The following is a 9,272-nucleotide window of genomic DNA, read 5'->3' as shown; positions in this document are numbered from 1 at the left end:
GTTTGTTAGAACGCCATTGTGGCGTAGAATAATTAAACATTCTTGGTGGCAATTAGAAAAAAATAAAAAGTATTAAAAATGCCAGCAATGTGAATGCGAAAACAAAAAAAAAAAAACAAAAACAATAACAATTAAAATAAAAAAAATTTGGAAAGTAATGCAAAAAATAAAAATAAAAATCAGTAATGAGGTGTATATATAAATAAAATTAATAAAAGTATAAACCAAAAAATTAATAAACAAAAAGGAGTCAAAAAACGTGTATTTCACTTTTGTGTTCTCACATTTAAATTTTAAACCACAATTATGAATACTCATTAACTTGTAGCTTAAAAAAAATGAAGTTTAATGCTCAGATGTATATATGAAATTTTAAATTGTATTGCAAGTAAATTCTAAATTTGAATAAAAAAAAGAATTAGAAAACAAAAGTTGGACGCAGCATTGCACTTGATATTATGATATTTACTTAAAACCAAAACAAATGAAAAATTAGCCTGGAAGTGTTTATTTAAGAAATTAATTTGAGGTGGAAAATATTCGAAATAAAAAACAATAATTGGCATTTAAAAGTAAATAATTCACAAAGTTCGGAGATTATTTTTAATTCTAAAAATAGACATTAAAACATTAGAAATAATTGTTTTATAAGCAGTGAATTTCCAAAATAGTATTGTTATATTAAAAATGTCATTCCAGGTAAGTTAAAATAAAATTTGTTTATTATTAAAACAGTTTATGCTTTCTCGTATTATTTTCCGAATAGATCGCAATCCCAAACAAAAATATTTTCAAACCAAAGTTTCCTAAAAAGTCTTTCGTTTGCCTTTCATATTTGAGTATATAACTAGCATGTAAGCTAAATAAAATAGACTTTTCAAAAAGGTGGCAGCCCTTTATAAAAGTATTTTTAAACTTTAATCTTTTTAAATCTGTATATATATAATGTATATTGACATTATATATATCTTCTCTATAATTTAATAAAAATCGACTTTTAATGGAGGTGGCAACCCTGTTAAAAATATTTTTAAACTAAAACCGTCTTAAACTTCTTTCGTGTTGTACATATTTCAATTACCTAATTCCTTTAATTCAAATTGAATTGGATTCTTTAAACAGGTGGCGACACTCTTAAATATAGTTTGGAAAAAAGCATTTTCAAGCTCATTTCGATTGGTGCCCATTTTTTCATAATTCATTTAACTTCTTAAATAGTTTGAATTTAAATTTTTCAACCCAGGGGGAAACTCTTTTCATGTACTTCAACAAAATTCTAAGCGTTCAAATTAAACATTCCTTGACACTCTTTCGTTTGACGCCCATATTTTAATATTTCGTATAACTTGTGTATAATTTAATTAAATTCGACTTTCAAAATAGTTTCAAACAAAAACCTTTTTAAATCTCTTTTGCCTGACAAGCAAATTGTGGCAGAAATCCCTATTATCTTATTGCCTTAGTTTAAATTGAATTAAATCTTTTTAATAGGAGGCAACCGTCATGTAATTAAGAAATACAATCTTTTCAGAAGCATTTCGATTGAAAGTCTGCGTAGTCTTATGACTGATCAATAATGGCAACGGACAGTCAGCAGCATGTGCCTGCAACTTCACTGCTACCTGGGAAGATTAGGAACCTAGCCATCCTCTTCACTTTTTGCAACCTCCAAATCTTCCTCGCTAACTAAAAGCCCACACTTTTCACCACCTTTACAGGAACCTAGAGATCGCTGTTGTAAAGTTACGACTTTCGAAGTCCCAAAGGCATTGGTTAGATAACATGCTGAAATATATTTAAGGGAGCTGCCACCTGTTAATTTATTAAAATATGTTAGTAAAGTTAATTCAAACATCAGAAAAATGTAGATGTTTGGTTCAAGAACGATTTTTTTTTTATGAAAAAAATCTTTAAGAATATTGCCATCTTCTAAGAAATTAAAAATCAATTAAATTAACATATTAAATGATATAATTTAATATGGGCATTAGAAGAGAGAGGTTTAAGAAAGCGGAATTTCAAAAATGTGCTTTAAGAGGGTTGCCACCGGTCCCACAGTTGAAGGCAATTTTATTAACAAGTTGAATATAATATTTTAATAGAGGTATCAATCGAGAGAGAGGTTTTAGGAAAGGTGCATCTATTCTCAAAATATTCTTTAAGAGGGTCACAAAATTGAAAAGTTGCCACCTGTTAAAAATTTAAAATATATTAGTTTAAAATTAAGTTTGTTTAAAGAAAATTTTGAATGTCTAACGAAAATCTTCTTCAAGAAGGTTGCCACCTTCGAAAAATTTTAAATAAATTAAACTAACAAAATGAATGATATCCATACCTAAATTAGAGCGCTAGACGAGAGATGTTTAGCAAAAACTTTATTTAGGAAAACATTTTTAGATGGTTGTCACCTGTTTCAAAATTGAAAGGGTTGAATAAACAAGTTAAACAAGATTTTTTAATATGGATTTCAAACAGGAGAAGTTTATGAGGGCTTTTTGCCAATCAATGTATACACTGAGCCAAAAGCACAATGGGTTTTTGAACCAAGTTATGGATTGATTTTTTCGTGGTCAATAAGTCGATTGTAAGAAATGTGATTCAAGCTGAACATTTGACAACAAATTCGTATGTATGGCAGTGGATGAACGAGCATAGGTGCCTGCTGTTATTGGTTGGCTTCCAGCAGTACGAATAATGCTGTAAGCGCGATATATGATTTCTATTTTTTTCTGTTTTTGATTTTTCTTAATTACGAAGAAGCCTCTGTGAAGTGCAGAACCAAATCAAACGACGANTCGTATGTATGGCAGTGGATGAACGAGCATAGGTGCCTGCTGTTATTGGTTGGCTTCCAGCAGTACGAATAATGCTGTAAGCGCGATATATGATTTCTATTTTTTTCTGTTTTTGATTTTTCTTAATTACGAAGAAGCCTCTGTGAAGTGCAGAACCAAATCAAACGACGAATAAAATTGATTCAAGTTGAACATTTGCAGACACATTTATAAAGCGGCTGTGGCTGAGTGCGTAGAGATGCTTGCTACTAATCCCGCCAGAGGCAACATGTTAAAATGATAATACAAATTTTTGTTATGTTTCTCCGAAAAAGCATCTGTGAAGTGCAGAACATAAATGTATTCAAACGAAAAATGGCCATTCAGAACTTTGGTTAATGTAAACAAAATTGTGGTTAATATTACCAAATCTTTGTTGAAAATATCAACCAATGCATTGTTAATAGTAACCAAAAGTCACGTTGATTCCTTTTCAAGTTTGAATTTGGTAATATTAACCAATATTTGGTTGATCTTTCTCTCAGTGTATGTCTTAGTTAAACGAAATTTTAAAGTATGGATGCCGGACGAAAGTTTATTTTATAAATATGTTAAATAAAGTCTTACAATTTGGATGGCAAACGAATGACATTTAAGAGAGCTTATTTTTGGTGCCGTGTCGTGATTTATTTTGAAAAGGTTTGCTACCTGTTTAAAAACCAAATACCATTTTTCTATAAATTATATAGAGATTACAATAAAGATGTTAATCGAAAGAGGTACTTATGTTTCGAAAATAATTTTAAAGATGTTTAGATGTCAATTTGAAGCGAATCCAAAAGTTAAATTAAACGTTACAAAATGACGTAAAGCCAAAACAAAATATGTTCAAGAAGGTTTTATTTCGAAAACATTTTTAAAAGGTGTTGCCAAATTAAATTCAATCAAATACTTCAAGTAAATATTTTGATGAGGATTCCCCCCTGTTTGAACTTTAAATTCAATTGCTTTGGAACCTAAGACAATAAAGAACTTTTTAAATCAAATTTTTATTTTCGGTCATATAATTTATTTGTTTCCTTTTGGTTAATGTTGAAATCATAGCCTTAACTTCATGCGAGCGGAGCTACGGGCAAAAGCTGGTATACATGTACACATGTAAAAGCTTCTAAAAACTGTATTAAACAAAATCCAAATTTATAAAAAATCACAAAACACCAGAAACACAGGAAGTACCATCCCAGACAATGTGTAACTGTCAACGTCACGGTTAAGTTTTAAAGCAACAAAATAAAATACATAAATAATACATTTCGGTATACAAGTAGAACACTATGCAAAGCAAATATCTAGGCAACAATAATAAAAAAACTAAACCAAACCAAAGAATAACAAATTTGCAAAATACAGCAACAACTACTATTTATACATACTATGTGTGTGCGTTCAGACGACAGAAGAAGGCGCGTCTAGCGATTCGCTTTGAGCTGTGGCGTATACGCAACCAAAAGCCTTTCTGCAACTGCTAAATAAGTAGAGCACTTTCAACCTACTCATATTATGTGCATATGTATGTATGTATGTACAATGTATGCGCATATTTAGTGCCTCAGACGGCTACATAATTTATTTATTTGACCTCATGAGCGTGCATGAATAACGAACAGCGCCGAGGTGCACATACATATTTCGTTGGGCATACAAAATTATACGATTAAGTGTTTTGGTATATTTTCATTGCTGTCTTTGCCTTGTTGACAATATGCGGCAAGTGTGAGAGTACTCGTATTTCGATAGTTTTGTTATGAATAGCGTTGGATAAAGGAAATGCCGAACATAGATTGTAATATACTGAGACTTTACTGAAACTGGCAAGAAAAGGCTCATCGTCTGTACTTGTGGTGCCGGAACAACTGAGTTGGTCCACCTCGAGGCTCACAATCGAAGCGTGGGTAAAATTAGGAGGTAGGGGCCATGGTACCATGACCTAAAACCAGAAAAATAACCAGGTTTCTGTTAAAGAAAATATCAGGCAAACTATGTCTTTTAGTTTGCTCGAAATACTAAAAGTTCAACTATTTTATGTCATAAGGAAATCATATTCAACATAAAGAGAGGATCCTAATGGTATCTTAAAAAAAAAAAATTAAGCATAGCATCACTGAAAGCTGTGGAGAAGACGAACCCGAGCCCCAGTCGATGATGACGGAGTCGAGGTTCCACCACCTGACTATAACGAGGTACAAATAGCTTAAAAAAACTACAAAGCTGCTGGAGCTGAGCTATTCTCCGCGAAATTAATACGGCCTTGTAAAAGGACGTCGAGCAATTCAGGTCCGTTTTTTTTTACCGGATAACCTACGACAGTTATATTATACCACTCCTCTACACTGTTTAGACAACGAATTCCCCACAAAATCCCAGAGAAGAACGAAGGGAAGAGGCCACAGAACTGAACCCAGGGTCTACGGCTGTATATACAGATGGTTCCAAGCTTTACTCTGACGAACTCCCGCTAGACCTTAGCTTTCACTTACCGGACCATTGCAGCATCTTTCAAGCGGAGCGAAACGTCATAACGGAGGTGGTTCGGTGGCTCATAGGGCGGAAATCGCTCAAGTCAAGTCTGCTCAAAATTCGGGCATACCTCTAACCTCCTGCAAGCACAGACTGAAAGCTGAACTCATCAAAGAGGTAAACACCAAGTGGGATGTGGAAACCACCTGCTATACTACCAGAAAAATTTGGTCAAAGATTGATGTAAAGCAATCCATAGCTCTTACTCGGCTCGACCGCTCGTCTCTCAGATTAGTTACCACAACTACTACCACCGGACACTGCCTGATGGGCACGAACGGTAAAAGGTTAGGATATCCCACCAACGATTTTTGTCGCAGCTGCAGGGACGAGGAGGAGGAGGAGACCATCGAACACTACCTCCTCTGCCATTCTCCCGTTCTGGCCAACACGCGCAACCAACTTTTCAACAAGTACTTTCTGGATGTTTAGCCGACTTGAACTCGGCGAGCATCCTCGACTTTTTGTGCTATATTAAACGCACTCGGTGGTTCAATTACTTAGAGATAGAAATGTAAAAGTAAGGCCCCTATTATGAGTTGTGTTCGATCTTCGACTGTGGTCGACAGTGCTGATCGAACGAATTTTCATTTGGTATTATGACGCTTATTCGATGAAGAATAGCGCTTGTTCACAATAATATATTTTTCACCGCTAAGAGGCTTTGTTTACAAATCGAGCAAACTAAATAGTGTATATACATATCTATGTAAATTTATGCAAATTAAAATGAAATAAAAAAGAAAGCGTGTTTATAAAAACATGGTGAAAATGAGTACAACGGAGTTCTAGTTCAACGATTCGTCAGAGGATGAGAGCTTGATAAACTGGCCAGGAGTAGAAGAGGGAGGCCCCCACTGTGATGGAAAGACCAAGTGGAGAAGAACTTGACTCCACTTGGCATTTCTAATCGGCGTCAGTTGGCACAGAAGAGAAACGACTGGTGTGCTCTCTTGAACTCGGCCAAAATCGCTTAGGCGGTTACAGCGCCAAATAATAAGAAGAAGTCCATTGCTTTGAGGATTGGAAATACTTCGGCTTTGAATACCAATGTATATTCCCCAAGAGAAAGTGAAGCTCATCCCCGAAATAGACACCAAATACTGCTCAGTTTTGAAGCCGTTAGTAAAGCTTCGACAATGTGTGAGCCTCAGCCTCAAGGAACTCATTCTTGTAGAATCTTTTCAGCAAAGGTAAAGTGGCGTCCTCTCTGAGGCATTGAATAAACACTTGAATAGGATTAGGCAATTTAAAAATATACATCACAATATGGGTATCAGAGTAATGAGCTTTAGGAAGGTTTCGGTTTGAAAATATTTTCTAGGGGGTAAAAACAAACGAATAACGAATGTTTGTCTGGGTTCAAATGGGTTGAGTTTTATTGAAATAAATTAAGCGGGTGAGGGTAAACTAGTATATCTGTATGTGAGCCATTCTTTTTTAAGTCGGACGGATTTCGTAAAAAATGTTTTGTCATGGCTCCGATGTTTCAATCCATATAGATATTCTGGCGAAATCCACAATAAAGTCTAAATTTATGACCTTTGGTTTTAATATAGCCACAACCATTTATAGAATATTCTTGAATTGAAAAAGTAATGGAACAAATGTTGTTAACGATGCGATATTCTGCCAAAATCCGCAATCAAGTCTGCGTTTTACTGACTTTAGTCCTGCAACTGCCACGCCCATTTCTAGGGGTTTGTCACCTTACAGAAAAATCTTGCCATACCAATATTATTGCTGGATAGGTATTCTATCGGAATCCGCAATAAAATTTCACTTCTTGCAAAAACCCGATGTTTAACATCTTACTAAATATATCTCATCGTAAGTTTTCGAAAATAAATTACAAAAAATTGTTGATTCTCACAAAATAAACCATCTAGTTATAAAGAAAAATTTTTAAAAATAGTTCTTGAAAAACCCCCATTTTTTTAACCACGTTTTTTTTTATAGAGAATTAAACAAAGATTACGATGGTATAATTATAAATCCCTAATTTACCGGTATTCACTATACAAATCAACTTCAAAAAGTTCAACTGTTAATAGCTAAGTTAACTTTAGGACAATCTTGACCATATATAGAAATGTTACGCCCGTTTCTTTAGCTTTAAAACGACGCTAAGATTAAGTCGATACGATAGGCAGAACCCGAGATATAACGATTTGAATGAGTATATGATTAGTCAGAATCACGAACAAATGACAACTTTGACAGATCATATCTCCGAAGAAAAAAAATAAAAATAAAATAGAACCCATAAAAAAAAATTTTAAGCCAATCGAAAGTGTGACACCAAATTTGGCGTCCGATAGAATGTCTCATGTATGCAATTTTTCAAATATGACTTCAAGATTGGTTACAGTCATATATTTTTTGGCGCAGTGTATATTTGAATATTCTAACAATGTACATGGTAGTCGGATATATGTATTATCGAGGACTTCAAACCGCCAAAGCCTTAACTTGGAGGTTTGGACATACTCGTACATACATACAAACTACCTCCTAAAAACAAGAACAAAAAAAACGAATAAAAACAGATCAGACGACAAAATAATTTAACAAAATTACATAAATTAGAATTGAAAACACAGGCCGGAAAATTGAAAATAAATTAACTGCAATAAATCAGCGATTCAAGAAGATTACAGTGTATAGTCGAAAAGGAAGAAAGCGATAAAGACAAAAGAGGAAGTAAAAAAAAAATTTACAAAAAATTATCAAACTGCAAGCTACTCAAACATGCACGTTGCCGAATGAAAAGAGAGAAAGACAGCAACAAAATGTTTGCTAAACACAAAAAATTTTCTAAAGCAAAATTACTTAGCAAGAGTCTGGCTGTGTGTGAATGCGTGTTTGTATGCACATATGTACATATGTATGTATATTGTTGCAAAAAAAGTACACAATGCCTGAAAATTGATAAATGCAGGGAAGCAAACACATTATAATAAAAATTCCAGCAAAAGTTGTACAAAATGCAAAAGAAAACAATCAACAAATCTGCAGTGACGCCGAAGTTGCCTGCTAAGCTGATATCAGATAGTCGTAGTAAATAAGCATGTGTGTACGTGCATATAAAGGGACGTAATGCAAATTTTAGTTTGGGGGTTTTTTGTTGATTGCGTAAAATTTTGGAAATTACTGCTATGTATTTGATGGTGTCAAATAAAATGACTATTTTTTTCTTTCGGTCGCATATGAAAATTTCGTTTTCGGTCATAAAAAAATCTATGAGAAAAATTTCAAAAAATTGCCGCTACTTTTTTGTAGTAAATAATTAAGCGCCGTTTTCTCAAGTAACCTGTAACTTTAAAGCTCACTTTATATTTAAAGGTTGCATTAATATTTATGATTGTGCCTAAAGTAAAACATTTTATTATCGGTTTTAAATTGGTTTACAACCAAGAAACAAACATACGTCAAAATTCGATTATAGAAATGCTTGATATAGCTTTATTTTTAATCCAACCCTTAGATATAAAGTCAGCTTTAAAGTTAAAGGTTACTTCAGAAAACGACCCTCACACAAATCACAAATAAAAAAACGAAGGTTTCGTAAATTTTTTGTTGCAATCATTTATTTTTTGCTACATATCATAAAACGAAATTAACCCTGTTTCAAACTTAGAATCGCGCCTACCGAAATCACTGTGACTGGGTTCTTATTTCTGTTGTAGCAGTTTAGGATCACAATCTGGTAAAAACAAGTCGCAAAATGTGATGGTGTTTGACCTCGATCGTGACGCAGCCATCATGCTTTTCACATAATGTAAATAAGTTAAAAGTAGCAGTCAGAATCTCGCCCAATACATTAAAAGAAATAACAGGCAAGCGTCCCAAATTATTACTCAATATATTTAAGACAGGGCTGCGTCAAGGAGTTTTCCCCGAATTCCGGAAAGGACCGAG

At 33.6% G+C, this 9,272-nt stretch overlaps 1 long non-coding RNA gene across 1 annotated transcript in view; it reads left to right on the top strand.

Annotated features, from left to right (window-relative positions):
• Positions 1-542: 542 nt before the first annotated feature.
• LOC108362322 (uncharacterized) overlaps positions 543-9,272 on the top strand; it is a 71,110-nt gene continuing 62,380 nt past the window's right edge. The window contains exon 1 of the long non-coding RNA XR_001847447.1: positions 543-699. This is a non-coding gene — a long non-coding RNA (uncharacterized LOC108362322). The remainder of the gene's footprint in view (positions 700-9,272) is intronic.

Source organism: Rhagoletis zephyria, unplaced genomic scaffold (assembly GCF_001687245.7).
Source record: "Rhagoletis zephyria isolate East Lansing unplaced genomic scaffold, Rhagoletis_zephyria_1.1 Rzeph_scaffold_00989, whole genome shotgun sequence".
NCBI lineage: Eukaryota > Metazoa > Arthropoda > Insecta > Diptera > Tephritidae > Rhagoletis > Rhagoletis zephyria.
Note: the sequence above shows the minus strand (reverse complement) of the source record. Positions and strands in the feature narration are given on the sequence as shown.